At 33.8% G+C, this 18,179-nt stretch overlaps 1 protein-coding gene across 1 annotated transcript in view; it reads left to right on the plus strand.

Moving 5' to 3' along the window:
- LOC118747114 (monocarboxylate transporter 13) overlaps nucleotides 1–18,179 on the plus strand; it is a 48,950-nt gene that overhangs the window by 17,785 nt on the left and 12,986 nt on the right. The window lies entirely within an intron of this gene.

Genomic DNA, 18,179 nt, shown 5'->3' on the forward strand with positions numbered 1-18,179 from the left:
TCTCAAAAGTGAGCGAGACGTTGGTGGCAGGGCAGATTTGTACATTTGTACAAGAAAATAATTTATTATCGCCATTGCAGTCAGGGTTTAGACCAAGTCATAGCTGCTCTACGGCTATGTTGAAAATACTTTACGATATTCGTGATACAGTTTGACAAGAGATAGGTCACCACTCTTCTTTGCCTTCTGGATTTTTCTAAGGCATTTGACTTTGTGAATCATGAACTGCTTTGCAAAAAGCTTAAATACCACTTTGGTTTTTCTGATAGCTCTGTTAAACTTATGATCAGCTACCTTGCAGGAAGATCTCAAAAGGTAATGTGCAAGACTGGCTCCACCACATCTAAACTTGTTGGCTTGGGTGTGCCGCAAGGTTTTTTCCTTGGCCCTCTTTTGTTTAGTCCTTTTGTGAATAATGTATTCTCTGTGTTGCACTATGTCAATGTCCATGCTTACGCTGACGACATTCAATTGTACTTGTCCAGTCAAATTGGTCTTGTTGAAGATTTGTGTTTTAAAATAAACAGTGACCTGTCTGCAATTTCATAGTGGGCCCACGATAATTGTCTTTGCCTAGATGCCGCAAAGTCGTATGTGTTGCCCATTAGTAAACGTGTAGTACATGTGGAAGATATTCCAAAACTGTTTGTTGGTAATAGCGTCCTGATTATGACTGACAAGATAAGAAATTTAGGGTTTGTTGTTATTTCTATGTTGAGCTGTTCTGACCATGTGAATAATGTTGTAAGTAACGTGTATGCTGTTTTACGTAGATTAAGAATGTCAGCGTCGTTTACTCCCTTAGATACAAGAAGAAAGTTAGCTATTTAGCTTATAGTGCCGCAGATCACGTGCTCTGGGCTAGTGTATAGCAAGTTTGACTCTATTCATTTCACAAAATTGATGTTGCGTTTAATAACGTTACACGTTACGTTTACGGTCTCAAAAGATATGACCACATTTCTACGTGGAAAAACAAAATTCTAGAATACAGCATTTTTGAATACCTAGCGGCTAGATTGTATATTTATGTATAGGCTTATAGAATTCAAAACTTCAAAAGACCTTTTTGAAAAATTAAAATCAAGAAGGTCTAATAGAAATCAAAGTCTGATTGTCCCCAAATATTCCTACTTGTCTTCAGCTAGGCTGTTCTTCATTAATGCTGTAAGGTTCTAGAACTCAGTTCCTGAATCCGGAAAAGCAGCGATGAATCGGAGTAACTTCAAAAAGGTATTGCATAATTACTTTAAATCTACACAATGAATGTGGTTGCGATTAAACTGTTATCATTTCTCTGTCTCTGTCACTTCTACTATTAAACCAAATTTTGTATGTTCGTCTTTATATTTATATGCCTGACCTTTTAGTATATCTGGCTTTAAATTTAAATGTTAATTAAAAATACAAATATTAATATTTTTTGTTGCTATTTGATATATTGTTAGTTCTAAGTTTCCTTTATACAAACATTGAATTTTGCAACCTGTTGATGTATTATAAAAGACTCAAAAGTCTTATAGATACAGCATTCGCATTCGTTATGCAAATGATTCGCATCATTTTACACATTCACATTCGAAATTCGCATCAAATGATACGAATGTTTTGCGAATGCGAATGTGTACATGAGCAGAGAGTCCATTCTAATATTCTTGAAATGGCTCTAAGTCTGTCTAAGCAGGGTGCGGTCAATAACCAGCTTTTAGCTTCAGGCGCTAAACGGTTAAGTAGTATATCAAACAACTTGATGGGCCTTCAACAAGTACTGCTAACAGGCTTATAAGAAACCAAGAAATAATTTTAGATTCCTCCAGCGAAAGCGAAGGCTCGGATGTAGAATCTGGAGACATTAAAAAATGTGAAATTAAAGCTCATTTGAAGGCCTATCTTAAAGAAAAACAAGTTTATCTCGGTGAAAATCCTCTCGATTGGTGGAAAACTGAACTTAAGTACGAAAAATTTACAGATCTGGCCGGCAATTATTTGAGCGCTCCATCCGCCAGCGTTCCAGGTGAGCAATTGTTCAGTGCTTTTTATACAACCTTCTAAGAAGTCGCCTCATGGGAGAAAAGGCAGCAGAATTCCTTTTTTTTGAAATATAATATGCCCCTTTTGAACTCTGACCACTAGATTAAAACACTGTATAGGTTAAGCACTTGTTCGATGTTAATAACAATTTACAAAATGTTTAAATAATAAAAACGATTACTTAAGTTGATTATAGCTTTTTTAATGTTATTCATAACATTCGCATTCGGATATGACATTCGAAACATCCCTAATGCATACATACATAACAGATATGTATCTGACTACATATCGATGCTTCATTTCAATCAGACAAGTGTCGTTGAATTGTTTTTGTAGTTCAAAACCAATCATATGCAGTATCATGACTTCGGCAACCCATCAAATGCGGTGCTCGTATCTTCAGCAACAAATCAAATGCTGTGTTATGACTTCTGCAACAAATCAATGAGGTGTCTTGCCTTCGCTAACCTTTCAAATGCGGTGTCTTGACTTCCCAATCAGCGTTGCCCTAAAAAAATCGTAATTTCGGCCAAAAAATCGTAAAATTTTTGTTTATTGTTTTTTTTTCAAACAAAATACATACAAAGGAATTACATACAATGAGTCGTTTGCCTAAAAACTAAGCTAATGCGTTTTCTTAAAATTGCATACCTTTAACATAAACTTATTTGAACAAATTGAGTACGGCCCAATAAATATGACCACACATTACAAAACCAAATGGAACCCACATTGCACATGGGTTAGTAACAGTGGATTTGCAATTGTTAACGACAATTCAAAATTACAATTTAAAACACAACTGCTTTTAAATAGTTTAACTCCACTGGTTTGAAGTGTTTGAAAATTTTGATCTACACCTTTTCCAACAGTATTTCAGAAAACCACAAATGTCTTTCAGAAAAGGACAAGAGTATTTCAGAAAACCTCAAATGTATTTCGGAAAAACTCAAATGTATTTCAGAAAAACACAAATGTATTTCAGAAAAGGCCAAATGTATTTCAGAAAACCTCAAATGTATTTCAGAAAACCGCAAATGTATTTCAGAAAAGGTCAAATGTATTTCAGAGAAACTCAAATGTATTCCAGAAAATGTCAAATGTATTTTAGAAAAACTCAAATGTATTTCACAAAAACTCAAATGTATTTCACAAAAAGGCAAATGTATTTCAGAAAAGGCCAAATGAAATTCAGAAAAACACAAATGTATTTCCGAAAAGCACAAATGTGATTCAGAAAAACACAATAGTATTTCAGAAAAAGATTGTTAGAATATTTTCAAACTAGGTAAACTTTTGCAATGGCAAACTTCCGAGTGTATTTCTGCCTTGAAAAAGCTTGTCATAAAATGCATTCGCCGTTCGGGGGCGGGGTAAAACTATACGTCCCTACCCTTTGTGTGACAACATCAGGGCGCACGGCACCATCTGGAGGAGATGCTCGGCCAAATACTTAGCAAACTGTAAGCGCCATAATATTATATTATTATAAATCCATTTATAAATTAAACCTCTACCCTTCCATCTATTCTTGCTACGACCAATTGAATAAACCAGTGATAAACTCGAGTAATTCAACACTTGTAACGGCGAGATTTTATTTACACATGTATAAGTATTTATGTAGATGTACATATGTTTATTACATGCCAACAGGCATGTCGCGCAATGCCAAATAATCTGCAAAAAAATAGATGAATGCTGAATAGCTCGAGCACAATCAGCAGTAGATATGGTTTCTTTCGCTTGCAGTATTATTTGTTACATATACTGCAGTCGCCTTACTACCACACCAGGTCCATCCGCGGATGTAACGCCTATATTCGATTTTACATAATTCTTTACCTTAGCCCAAACATTTTCTATGGGGTTCAGCATGGGCGATTATGGCCCTAGACGCAAAAGGGTGGGTGACCCATTACTACCCACCACTTGTTCAATGGTGCATTGTCGCAGACTAACACTAAATCTCTTAGTATGTAGCCCATGCTGGTCCATTTTTCAAAAAGTCCGCGGACCCACTCAGCGGCGCTCTCTTTTTTAAATGACCCGCGCCGCGTTTCCATGCTCAGTACACCGGATATACTGATGGCTCCAATTAGGTGTACGTTGGGTCCCCTTGATGGTGGCAGCGTTAAAACCGCTCGTATGCCAGAACGTGTCGACCTCGTCTTCAGACAACCTTTTTCATTCCCTCCTCCTCTTCGTTTGCTTTCTACTTTGCCAGATCGCACGCAAGTGTATGCTGTTTTGTAATTGATTCCGAATGACGATGCTAAGCTGCTCCAATCTTCGGCTTTGTTGGCAGCCTCAACAATGCGTGCGCGGTCGACTTCATTGTATACCGAATACTTTTTGCGTTCTACAATCTCGTTTTCTGTACCGGAGAATATAAACCTATACACATTATTGGAAAAATTTTTACATATAGAAACGTATTTACGATAAGATAAAATTGTGATTATTTAAAGACCATTTATATATGCATATGTGTATTTGTACCATTCACATCTCCTCGGCATATAGGACACTTATTGGACTCAATAATAGGACCGTTACACTTTTGGTGCAATAAGTGACCACATGGCAGTAGACGAACCACCATTTGCCTGCGCATATTGGCCCTGCAAATTGCGCAATTGTCCTTTAGCTCCATTTTTTAATTATATTATATATTCTAATACTTAATTAGGCACAATTTTTGTACATATGTACGTATTTAGCTCTTTGCTGACTCGGAATACTTATGTACCTATTTTTAGATGTTTAACGCCATGCCCATTTGTAGGTCATGTGTATGTTCGAAATTTTAGACTTTGGTATCGATACTGAGTAATCATTCTGGCATCGAGCTCATGGTATCGATACTCTAAAAGAATCAGAGAAAAAGTATCGATACTACTCAGTATCGGACTCATTAAAATACGTTTTTTGGGATACTAAAATTATTTTATGTTTAATCGTATATCTACATCTTTTCCAACTGTATTTCAGAAAAAAGCAATTGTATTTCAGAAAAGCTCAAATGAATTTCAGGAAAGAGCAAATGTATTTCAGATATTCCAATTGTATTTCAGAAAACCTCAATTATATTTCAGAACAGTGGAAATGTATTTCAGAAAAGCTCAAATGAATTTTCGAAAAGACCAAATGTATTTCAGAAAACCCCAAGTGTATTTCAGATATTCCAGTTAGATTTCGGAAAACCTCAATTGTATTTCAGAATAGTGGAAATGTATTTTCGAAAAAGCCAAATGTATTTCAGAAAAAACCAATTGTATTTCAGAAACCCTCAAATGTATTTCAGAAAAGAAACATGCGTGTAGACATATGCCTAAAAATTAAGAGACAAACTCATTCGCTATTATTATTAGTCCGGTGACGAAGGGAATAATTATTCTGTAAATGTTTGATCGCGAGGTTTTATTAACATATATAAATGGAGTTAAAGGACAATTGTGCGATTTTCAGAGTCGACATGCGCAGGCAACTGGTTCTTCGTTTGGTTCCATGTAGGCATTTATTCCACGTAAAATGTAGTGATCCTATTTTACAAACGAGGAAGTGTCCAATATGCCGAGGAGATATTTTAGGTATGCATATACATACATATAAATTAATCACAAAGTGAACTTCAAATTAAAAGTAATTTTAAAATGAAATGTATAGAATTCTTTGACTATTTAAACACTGAAAATGGGGATTGATCTCATTATTGCTATTCAAAAAGTCACAAATATAAAATAATTTATTGGCTCCTGTGTATAATAATGTGTACACTCATGTTAAAATTAATAACACTTTTACTTTTTATGAACTCTTTATTTATATACCAAAATATTGTCAAAACAAGAACTCAGGCGTTTTAAATTATTTTCTGTTACTTACATTCATAATTTTGCTTTGAATAAAAATGTACTGAAAAGTACTGATTTTTTTAGCATGAAAAAGTCGAATGTACTGATTTCGCGCATAAAAAAATCTGGCAACCCAAGTATACGCTGTCAAAATGATCGTTCACTTGCGGTGGCGATGTTTGCAAGTACTGCATGCTTAGCGGTGTTGATCATTCATCCACCGCTTCTAATGTGAGTATGCTTAAAGTAACAAAAATAGCATCGTATGCCATTCTCTGATACGCACCGTTCCTTCGTTTTTCAAAAACGAGGTGTTAAATTAAATGGATTTGCTTTGCTATAAGCAGTGTTGCCAGGTCTTCGGCATTAGAAAACGTCCCTCTTGGTCTGAAAAAACGTCATTTCCTACCCAAAAACGTCTTTTCCAAATGTATGCACACAGAATTGTTCTTATTAAACTTTTATTGTATACAAAGGAACATACATATGAACGTAAGGTATATTAAAATGGCATTTCGATAGAGCACATTTAAAATGCATTAGAATGGAATTCATTAGAATTGCTGAATTTAGTGAATACCACTATTGTGAGCTGGTTTGAGATTGTTAATATAAAAATCATTTTATACATACTTGTGATCAGCTGATTAAGTCATCAATATTTTGATCAATTGTGGCTGTTTTCCTTTGTTTATTTAATGTTTATTATTTTCCCATAAAAGCATAGCTCATTATATAACAAACAAAATATAAATCCATATTTCAAACTATGTGTAAAAACTATAAAAAATCTGCAAAGTTTCAGTTAGATTTTCGACTTTTTATTAAGATCTTTTAGAATGTTTATGAGTATGCAGTTTGATAGCCCATTAAATTTCAGGGCAATAATGTGCAAGTTTTTTGTTGCTAAAGAATCGCGTTGAGTTTTAATTTTTTTTTTCTTGTAGACATTTGGCTAGGTGGTCGGTTCTCGAAAATGCTAAATTACGTTCTGCTAAGAAGGAACATGGCAATATTTCAGCTTTTTTGCGTTCATTACATTTTCGGTGAAGTCTTAAAAAAGTCGCGTACTTTTTTCTAACTTATTAACCTGCTACAGCTTTTTTGGTACTTTTGCGAGCGGGCGTGTTTCAATAAATCAGCTCTTCCTGACTTGGCTTTTAATGTTCAATTGCAAACATTGCAATAAGCCTCGTAACCTCAAGTGATTACACAACCGGCCTTTGAACGCGGGATCCTTAGTCAAAGAATCAAAAATTGCGCGTACGCTTGGTTTGCATCATATTTAAGTCATCTGTGTCCAAAGAATAAATATCTTTTGAAGCAGCTGGTGCAAAAAACAAAGCTTGTAAAGATTTATTAAGAAAATAATTCAAAATCAGTTCTACTTATGAGTTTTAGTAACAAATTTGCCGAAAGTATAAGCGTAAGTATTTACTCTACAAACAAATAGTACGCTACACATTGAATATAACGCACGTTTAATAATATAGAGATGTAACTCATAATTTACGTTTTTGGAGATCTCATTATGCAATTATTAAGCTGATAAGTAGAATATGTTCAGTATAACAGATAACCAATGTTCCCAAATATGCCGAAGATACGTGTCTTTCCATCTGTCTTTTTGTATATCAACTGTATGAATTGATTGCGTTATCCCAGAAAATTGAAATTTTGAAATACTTCGTTATATTATTAAACGTGCGATATTGTGCAGAGAGGATAATTACTGGGAAGTAAAAAAACGTAATTTTTTTTACAAAAAACGTCCAGACGTCAACAGGATACAAAAAACGTCCAAATGACGTTTAAACCGTCAACCTGGCAACGCTGGTTATAAGTTTTTTCTTTTTCGAAAAAAATATAATTCAAGTTAATTAAAAAAATCAATATGGTATCAATCGAAATGGTTTTTAAATGCCTTCATTTCCTAACTAATTTTAATTTAGGTAATTTAAATATGTATCACCCCAGACAAACCACGTTTAAGGAGGTAGTAGTTAAAAATATTTTGATATTATTTAAGAGTCGAATTTAGTTAGCTTATAAACAAGTTATATGAAATATTAAAATATGAGTGTCAAACAAAAGTGTTGGGAAATCTTTAGTTTGTAAATGTAGTTTGTAAGGTGTATGAAGAGCTTATCCATCTGTTAAGAAGTTAAATTCAAGTTATTTACCAAGTTAAATTAAATTATTAAAAAATGGGTTTGAAAAGGATTTATTTCCGAACTTTATTAAGGAGAAATGACAGATCTTTAAAAGACGAAGTTCAACTTAATTAATCAGTAAATAAAAAAAGGAACAAAATGTCAGAAGAAAGAGATTTGAAAAGATTTTAGTTTGAAAATACTTTTGAATGTGGTTGCTACTCGTTTGAAAAGTCGAATTTATTTAATTTATACACAAGTTAAATAAAATGTTAAAATATGAGTGTCAAAGGTAAGAGTTTTAAGAAAACTTTACCTTGAAAGTAGTTTTGATTGGGGTTGCCATCTATTCGAAAAGTAATCTCTAACAACATGCATATACATATTTATAATACGCAAAGGAATTTTTGTGAAGGTCATCTGACCAGCACCGATATTTCGAATTTCAAAACTGAGATGTCAAATTTAAGAACTGGGCCTGTAGAGGTGTAATATGATGAAACCGAACATCTTATTTGAAATTTGATTAAATAAAAAATAGACACTATGCGAGACCTCCCTTCACTCAGAAACGGAAGGACGGATTTAGCAGAAACATTTGGAATATTTTTTTAGTTTGCTGAGAAGTTTTGATGTAACAGTGAAGCAAACTTACGGTTACAGACTGACCTAATATTGAAATGATTTTGGTGACCCTTAAAGTAGTTTCGCACTAAGTAAATTGTTTGTTGGTGTTATTTAGCTATAGAACCTTCATCCTCAGGTATTTAACTATGCTTCAGTAATGACTTTTTTCTCCACACAAACAATATTTTTTCTGCTATTCGGTTAATTGATTAATAGGTTATTTCGATTAAAATCGAAAACGATAGAAGCCAATTAATAAGTTATAAAAACTTAATGTTTTATGAAAGGATACATTTCTTGTTAAATTATGGAAACATACGCTATGAATTCAGTGAATAAACAATCTAGAAAACTAAAAACGAAGGGAAAACATATAAAAAGTTGAATAGTAGTATAAAATCTGTTATAAATACACCTCTTGTCAAAATTAAAAGCGCATCACTGATTGAGAAGTTTTAAGAATTTTTTTTTTGATGATGATGGTTTTGGCGACCTTTTTATTTCTTAATTGTTAATTCTGCCGGCTCGAGGTCAAATGGTTTTAGGAAATTTTTTGAATTAAAACACAGGATTTTAATTTTTTCCGATATATTTCGGTTACGCTTCGGTAACCGTCCTCAGGGCAACTATTGACAAACATGTAAAACATAAATACAAATTTCGAAATAATAATTAAACACAAAATGCACACATATATTTATTTACACGTCTGCACTGTTTGACGTGGAGTTTGGTACTGTCTAGAGTTGTCAAACTATCGATGGCACTATCGATAGTATCGATAGTTTCAATTTTTTTAGACTATCAATACTCATTGATAGTTTTTTCTTATACTATCAAAAATATCGATAGTTTAGTAGGACTATCGATTATCTCTCCCAATTTTTTTGAAATTATACATACATATGTTAATCGTAAATCCCGTTTTGTTTGTATAACTTGTGTTTGTTTTTGAACTTTCTAAAAAGAGAAGTATTTTGGCCAAGCAGTTACTTAATTTTGAATGATTATTACTTTTATAAGATAATATTTATTTCACTATGATCCTGTAAAAACAAAGCCACCTAACTGATTTAGGGGTGGGCTTTAGATTGGTAACCCCGGAGTACAGCAGTAAGGAAAATATGGGAGGTAGAGGGGGGTCTAATAGTTCCCTGTATGAAGTTTCAAAGCGCGCAACCTTATACCTTTTAAGGAATTTGTTATTAAAGTTTGTAAATTTAACCAACTTGTATGGCACTATTTTACAATATATAATGCACTTTCCACTAAATTTACAGGTTATTTACACTCAATATATCCGCAGTTAGAGTGTGCACGTTCAAACAAATAAATACTTTAGTATATTTCAGCTTTTTTTATCAAAATTTGAATGTTGTTTAATTTTATGAGAGTACATGCAGAATCTTGCTTTCCACTCTTGGTTTTTTAGATATGGCAACACAGTCCTGCTGCCATTTGCACATATTCTGCATGTACTCTCATAAAATTAAAAAGCAATACATTTTTGATAAAAAAAGCTGTAATATACCTGAAGTATTTATTTATTTGAACGTGCACACTCTTACTGCGCATATATTGAGTGTAAATAACGTGTAAATTTAGTGGAAAGTGCATTATATATTGTGAAATAGTCCCATACAAGTGGGTGAAAATTACAAATTTGAATAACAAATTACTTAAAAACTATAAGGTTCCGGGCTTTAAAACTTTACATATACCCCCTTTAGAACCCCCTCTACCCCCCCTATTTTCCTTAATACCGTACTCGGGGGTTACCATTCTAAAATTTTCCCTGATTTTGAGCTATCGATAGTGCTATCGATAGTTTTGTTTTTTTCGAGACTATCGTGAATATTGATAGTTTTTCTGAAAACTATCAAAACTATCGATGGTGTGACTATCGATAGTTTGACACCTCTAGTACTGTCGATTTGTTTTTAAGCAAGTGTCTGTACAAGTGAGCGCAGTTTTCAGTGTCCGATTTGCAGTTCAGTCGTATGTTTGTCGGTGCGTTAATTATGTGGAGCATTTCTAAGAACCAATTTACACGACGAATTTTCACCCTGCGTTTTTGGCACGTTCGCTTTTAAAAACGTCTTCGAAAATCCTCGTGCATTTACACGATGACTTTTCTTTGCGGCGTTTCTTGCGTAACTAGTCTTTCTAATTGTAATTTATGTATTTAAAAAAAATTTAGTTCTAGTTAAAACATTTTAGCCGTTTTTTTTTGTCCAATCTAGCCTGTCGCCCCGAAAAGTTCTGGCAACACTGCTTTCCACCCAGGGTGAAAAGTCATTGTGTAAGTTGGCTCTTAAATAAAGCGCTTGTTATAGTGTTGCTCTTGAACAACGGAACAACGATTCTCCAACACTATAAAAAGCGCTTTATCTTAGAAATGCTCCAAATAATTAACACACCAACAAGCATACGACTGAACTACAAAACGGACACTGAAAACTGCGCACACTTGTACAGACACTTGCTTACCAACAAATGGACAGTACCAAACACAGTATATACAGTAATAAACCTTTTTGAGTACTCCTCGGGGGTAAAATCTGATCAGGGTTGATAATGAGAAGGAGCATGAAATTTGTTGATTCAGAGTTGTATGCAAGATTGCTGTGGTATAAAAGGGAGCAACAACCGTGCTATGGCAGAGTGGCACAAGACATGAGTGTATAATAGTGACCGAAGTTAACTACGAAAGTGTAAAAAATTGCAAATGATTCTCTATTAATATAGATACTAATACAGATCATCAGAGTTCAGTGTTTAACTGGCTATATTACAGTAAATGATAATGAATTGTTAAATACTGAAAACGCTAGTACTTAAACCAAATTTACTTAAAAATGCACATTCTTTGACGAGTAGTGAATTTCATATACAGCTTGTAGGGAGGTGCAGTGGCATGTAAGACTCATTTAAATCTACTCATCATGTTGGAGCAGTTCCGAGTAATGGACCATTGAATGTGCTGGCTGAAGTTATGACCACCTAACTAACGGAGTTTCCAAGCAAACGCATGTCCTGAATTTATACGGTAGCAATTACTATTGTACATATGTGTGGTCACTCAAACTTGGGTGTGCTTAATGAGCTGCCTGGGCGGATGCGCTGGCAGAAATTTGAGTCTCTATAACTATACAAAACTCGTATTTTTTTTTTTTAATAAAGACTTGAAAATATTCGGAATTTTTCAATTTTACTTGATAAATTCGCAATATAACACAAAATTTACGTTTTTTCATAAAAATATAATTTTACAATAAATATTTTTTAAATTTTAAATCTACATTTAAGAGAACTCAATTCAGTGCTATAATTACGATTTGAGTTTTCCAGTTTATAGGAGCACAAGCGTTAATTATGTAATTAACTATTGACATTATTCTTAATTAAGCATTAATATTATACTTCACCTACATTTTGTTCATAAATAACACATAATTACATACATTTTATCCTTGAAAAGACCTTTTTCTAATCATGAGGCGAAATTCCCCACAGTTAGTGTTGCCGTGCGCACAAAACGAAAACGCTGCACACAATCCAAAAGTACTCCTGGCCCCGAGGTGAAAAACTGCGAAAAGGTTTATTACTGTATAACTGTGGTACCAAACTCCACGTCAAACAGTGCAGACGTGTAAATTAATGTATATATGTATACATTTTGTGTTTAATTATTATTTTGAAATTTGTATTTATGTATGTATATCTTTATGTTTTACATGTTTGTCAATAGTTGCCCTGAGGACGGTTACCGAAGCGTAACCGAAATATATCGGAAAAAATTAAAATACTGTGTTTTAATTCAAAAAATTTCCTAAAACCATTTGCCCTCGAGCCGGCAGAATTAACAATTAAGATTTTTTTTTGTTATTTAATTTTAGTTGTTTTTTATTCTTTAACAAAAACCGTATGAATCCAAGCTCCAACCTTTTTGCAGTAGTAAACAAGATTTAACTAACTTTCGTAAAAATTTCGAGCTTTTTAATTAGATTTCTTAGAAAGATGTTGAGTATGTGAGAGAAAAACTTTACCTTAAAGCACAAATGTACTTAAGAAACTAGAAAATACAATTTTTTATAAAATATGTCATTTTGACCGTACCAGAATATGCAGAGAACCTGTCATTGCGATGTCATGCCCAATTTTACGATCCACATTTGAATAATAGCTTTGCAATATCCACTGAAAGTCTTTTTGACCATTCCTCTGAATCAATTTTAGAGCAAACTCCTCTATACAAGTCAAGATCACGCATTGAATTGAAGTCTTCATTGTCGCTTACGCTGATTCAGCTCTTGAAGATGTCATAGGCTGCTTAAGATGAAAGCTTTTAAAGTGAGAGGGATCTGTCTGCAATTGTTTGGTATAAATGGCAGAACATTGAACAGCCTCATCAGATTCCTGGTGCGTGTCGCACAAATGGCGTTATTTTGGATTTTTTTTTGCTGGTGTTATACATTTTCTTCTATACAGAGTATTTTCGACGATATTTTTATATGAAAGAAGATGAGCAACACCTTCAACAAAAAAGTTGCCAAAAATCAATGGTAAGTCCTAGTTACGTAATTTCGATACGTATGTTTTGTCAATTTTTGATAGTTTCTTTTCAATTGTTTTGAAAATTAATCGGTTGATAGTTCGATAAATCAAACGGAAAATTCCGATACAATTAAATCGGTAACCGAAAAAATTACCGATTATAATCGGTTTTTTCGATTAATCGTGCTATTACTAGGTCTTGCGGACTCAGCTGTTTAGTATTTGTGATTTGTGCACGAGCAATTTTAGAGTAGTTTCGCGCTAAAATAAATTCTTTTTTGTTGTTTTTGTATTATGTAGCTTAAGTAATTTTTTCTTCATTATGTAAATAGTGTTCGGTAGTCAAGACAGATTTTTAGGTTCTGATTAACTCCAAGCAATAGTTGTTATAAAAAGTAATAGGCTCTTTTAAAAGTTTTTTTCCGCTACGTTTTGCTACTTGACGATATAGATATGTAAATACATATCATACAGATATAGATATGTAAATACATATCAAATTTTCCTTATATATATATAAAATAGTACCCTGAAATGGCAGCTTAATAGGGTCGAGCCGCCCCCCCCCCCCCCTAAATTTCATTCTGACTACGCCGATGGGTCTGATTATACATACTTCGCACACCCATTTGTACCAGTGCAATTGAAATGTAACTTAAGAAAACGTGAATCAAAATCTAAACTCAACAGATCGCTAAGTTCTTAAAAGTTCTGCTAACTTCTGGGTAATGGAATACATACAAAATACATACGAAATTACAGTTTAAAGTTTATGCGAAGTTGTGCGAAGTGATGCGAAGTATGCATAATCAGACCATATTGCTGGTTTTCTTTATGTCATATTTTGACAACTTTCTTTCTTTCCTTCCTTTATATATACGTTTACAGTTTAGGGTTGCCAACCGTGCTGTAATATATAGTATTGTACTATATGGTTGGTTGGTTGCAGTGCTTCCTAGTCGCTTCCCAGGACACAATTAGCGCGTTATTTCGCCATTTTGATGCACTTATCGCAGGGGATAAATATCTTGTCTATGCACTTCATATGTTGCTAGGTCGAACCATTTCGACTCTCTAATGAATCTGCCGATTTCGCTAATGGTAGCTCCTGATAGGTCGGTTAGTTCAGCTACTAGATGTTTCCCTAACGTCTTGTGTCTAATGTTCGAAAGGCCTGGACATTCACACAGGAAATGCTGGACACTTTCTTCGCTATCTTCTAGTTGACAGCTGCTGACATTGTACTATATACTGTTGGAAAAAATATAGTATGCAAAAATACTATATTTCGTCAATTATAAATATAAATATATTTTAGTCATTTGTAAGAAAGAAATGATTTAAAATGGATGACATTTATACTGATATATTAATATTAAAGTAAATATACTTTAAAACAATGGGCCGACAGATCAAAAATGGCAACATTTTTAAAAATACTTAGAAAGATTTACCAAATTTACTTAAAATTATTTCGCTTATGCTCTCTATTCCTGCAACTTCGGCATTCACAGAAAATGTTTTTTCTAATAGGATTTTGAAATGGTGAGATGAGAGAAATAAAGCGGATATCACACAAATAAAAAATGAGCTTTTCATTTAATACAAATGATATAAATTAGTGGATAACAATGAAAAAAGAAACAAAATACTTAGAATTGAGATCATTTCAGTAATACATTTGGTGCACATCTTTTTACATTCATATGTTTATGATTAGAAACAAATGTTTGTGTACACACATACATACATACATAATAAATTTAATAAAATATAATTTCAGTTTAATATTTTTAATGTTCAAGAAAACTTCTTTATTAACTGATACAAATTGCTTAAATCAACTTACTTGTCCATAATTGTCCACAAACGCCTCCCTAAAAAAGCACGCACAGAATAGACTTTCCACAAAAATAAACGTTTTACTTAAGAATTTGAAAGTGTCCAAATTGCGAGGTGGTATGAATAAATTAATTGAAATGGCCATTCACACTAACTGAAAGTTTCAAAGTGTTAACCCTGCCATCTAATAATAATAACAGATTGGCGCTTACACATTTTTTTTCAGTTCATTTCATTTACAGTGAAACCCGCTTAAGTACCTATTCCGCTTAAGTAACCAACATTTTTGGGCACCGTGAATTTTTGAATGTAATCTGAAGAAACTCCCTCTCTTAAGTACCTCCCAGCTTATTTACCCAACCCGCCTAAGTACATCAACTTTTCGTACCCAATTTACCATTTTACCTATAATTTTCCCCTTTTAAGTGCTCTTTTAAAATTCCTTAAAATATTTACATATTTTGAATCTCAGTGGCTGCGTTACACACATTCGGCAAACAAATTTAAAAAAATCAACGGTAATTTTTAACCACTTGAAACTTGCACATTATTACACTAAAATTGACTGGGCTATAAAACTGTACACTCAAAAAACACATCTGAGAAAAAAAAATTGAAATTTTGATGAATTTTTTTCTTTAAGTGTTCTATAAACTCTTAAGCTTAGCTTTACATGGTATTTGTTAGGGAATGAACTGTATTTTAATTGAAAAATATGCTCAGATTACAATATGGACCTCAGCAAGGCTTCAGTTTCACAGTGGTCTAAGTTGAACGGGTAAACTTTGACATTTTTTTGGAATAAACTGAGATTTCTTATGACCTGTACAGAAGCAGGAAGTGAGTTAGTGTTTGGCCGAGCTTCTCCTCCGATTTGTAGCGTGCGCCTTGATGTTGTCACACAAAGCGGAGGGACCTACAGTTTCACGCCGACTCCGAACGGCGGTATTTTTATGAGAAGCTGTTTTTCATGGCAGAAATGCACTCGGAAGTTTGCCATTGCCTGCCGAGGGACGACCGCTGCTAAGAAAAAACCTTTTTTCTATATTTTTTTGTGATGTTGCTTTGACCAGGGCTTGAACCCAGCCGCTGCGGAGTGGAAGCGCGCACTGCTTACCATTACACCACAGCGGCCGACGACCATCTAGTAGTTATAAATTAATTGAAATGCTCATTCACAACAATTCAGATTTAAACTGAAGAGTAAAAAAGGGGACTTGATAATGCTAATCAATCAAGGGACCTTTTTTTAGTCCCATTTGACAATATGTTTTCACTTATTTGACGACAAATGCTATTGAATTTGACATAGTGAAAATAAGACTTTAGAGTGAAAAGTTGCTAAGTCCACTTTTTATCAAAACTCATATTTTGATTAAGGAAGTAAGAGAAATAAAAAATGCATCCTTTCGAAAAGGATAAGAGTACTTGTTTTATTTTTTTTTTATATTCAATGAAAGGAAAAGTCCAAAAGAAGCACTGAAAATTCAATAAGGCTAAAAATAACGAAATCTTTTAATAAAGATCGCATCCCTCTGCTTCGTAGGGACTTTTGGGTTTACTTAAACCCGGAACATATTTTTCCACAGTTTTGCGAAATACCTGAAACAAATGGGCTTAAGTTTTTTTCCTCTGCTGTAAAATTTGTAAAAGGGGGCTAGCAAATTTTTACTCTAAGTTAGCGATATGTATGTTTATCAATATGTAGACCAATTTTATTTGAAAATGAGTTCTGAGCAAGCATACTGTGGAAGGCGAAGCCAGTGTTGGAGTAATAAGGGTTATTTTTTGAAGCGCATCCGAAGACCCTCAACGCAAGAAGGAGAACTATGGGCGCTATTCAATTATGTACCTGCCTAAAAATCTAACGGGGATATATTTCTCTTTTTTTACTGAGGTTTGATCCGGTAATCACTAGTAAGCAACAACCGGTTAAAAAAGAAATAGAGACACTCCTAAAGAATAACTATTTATGCTGAGACCTCCATCTCAAAATAAGTCAGATGATAACGCAACAGCTGAAGATAATGATAATGATAATGATAACGCTTTGACATATCTTCAATAATCACGATTGAGAGATATAGAGGTTGCGCCCATCGCGGTACCGCTAATCCAATCTTTGTGAATTTGGCAGAATCAGCTGTGTGAGTGACGTCATCTTTGTGCAATTGTTTATTGGGGAAAACCAAATAACGATTTAACCAGGTACGGTTTAGTTATTTGCCCAATGATTTCGGGCTATTGTGTCCGAATGGGTGACCCGACCAAAACATTTTACATACACTTGTAGTCAAGGGCCTACACCTTATCCCAATTTGCGAAACGACGTCGTTTCCGACTCGTTCTGGTGAACAATTTGTTCGCCGGCGACGGCCGCAAACGACTCGCCGGTGAACTCGCCGTCGGATGAAAGGCACAGTTCGCCGGCGGGTCGCAAAAACGATATACCTGCGAACTGCAAAGCGATGCTCAAAATTTACACCAAATTTAAAGTAAACGTACAGTTTCATACCAAATTAAAAAAAAATCATACCCACAAATTTTATTTTTTATTAATAAGACCAATAGAGTGAACTGTACCTACCTTTATAAAAATAAAAATAAAAATAAAAATAAAGTTTATATGAAAAATATTATGTATACTGAAAACAAGATGTAGGCGGCTTGGAAAAAACGACTTCGTTTCGAGTTCACCCAAACGTCTTCACCAGAGCCGCCTAAGTGGGCATTAACCGAAAAATTCGTTATCTACAATGTGAACTTTTTTTGTTATTTCTGTAAAGACAATTTATCCACTAAAAAGAATTAAACAGACATTTCCCTAAAATAATTATTATATGCCGCCAGAAAGCCACTAAAGTCGACAAATTTTATACTAAGAATTTTAATAAAAGCATAGCCAGGCGTAAGCTCTTCCCGGAAACAAATGTCAAAAATAATTACTTTGAAATAAAATGTTGGTTCCACATTTCTTGTTTCCATATAGATAGTAGAGAATTACTGGAATTAAAATTTTGTGATAAAATTAAACACAGGGTGTCCCTGCGGTGTTCCAAAAGAACGATTTTTTTAAACAAAATTTCAAAAAATGGTAAATTTTAATGGA

The sequence above is a fragment of the Rhagoletis pomonella genome, unplaced genomic scaffold (genome assembly GCF_013731165.1).
Source record: "Rhagoletis pomonella isolate Grant_MI unplaced genomic scaffold, Rhpom_1.0 Rhpom_scaffold_00001, whole genome shotgun sequence".
NCBI classification, from domain to species: Eukaryota; Metazoa; Arthropoda; class Insecta; order Diptera; family Tephritidae; genus Rhagoletis; species Rhagoletis pomonella.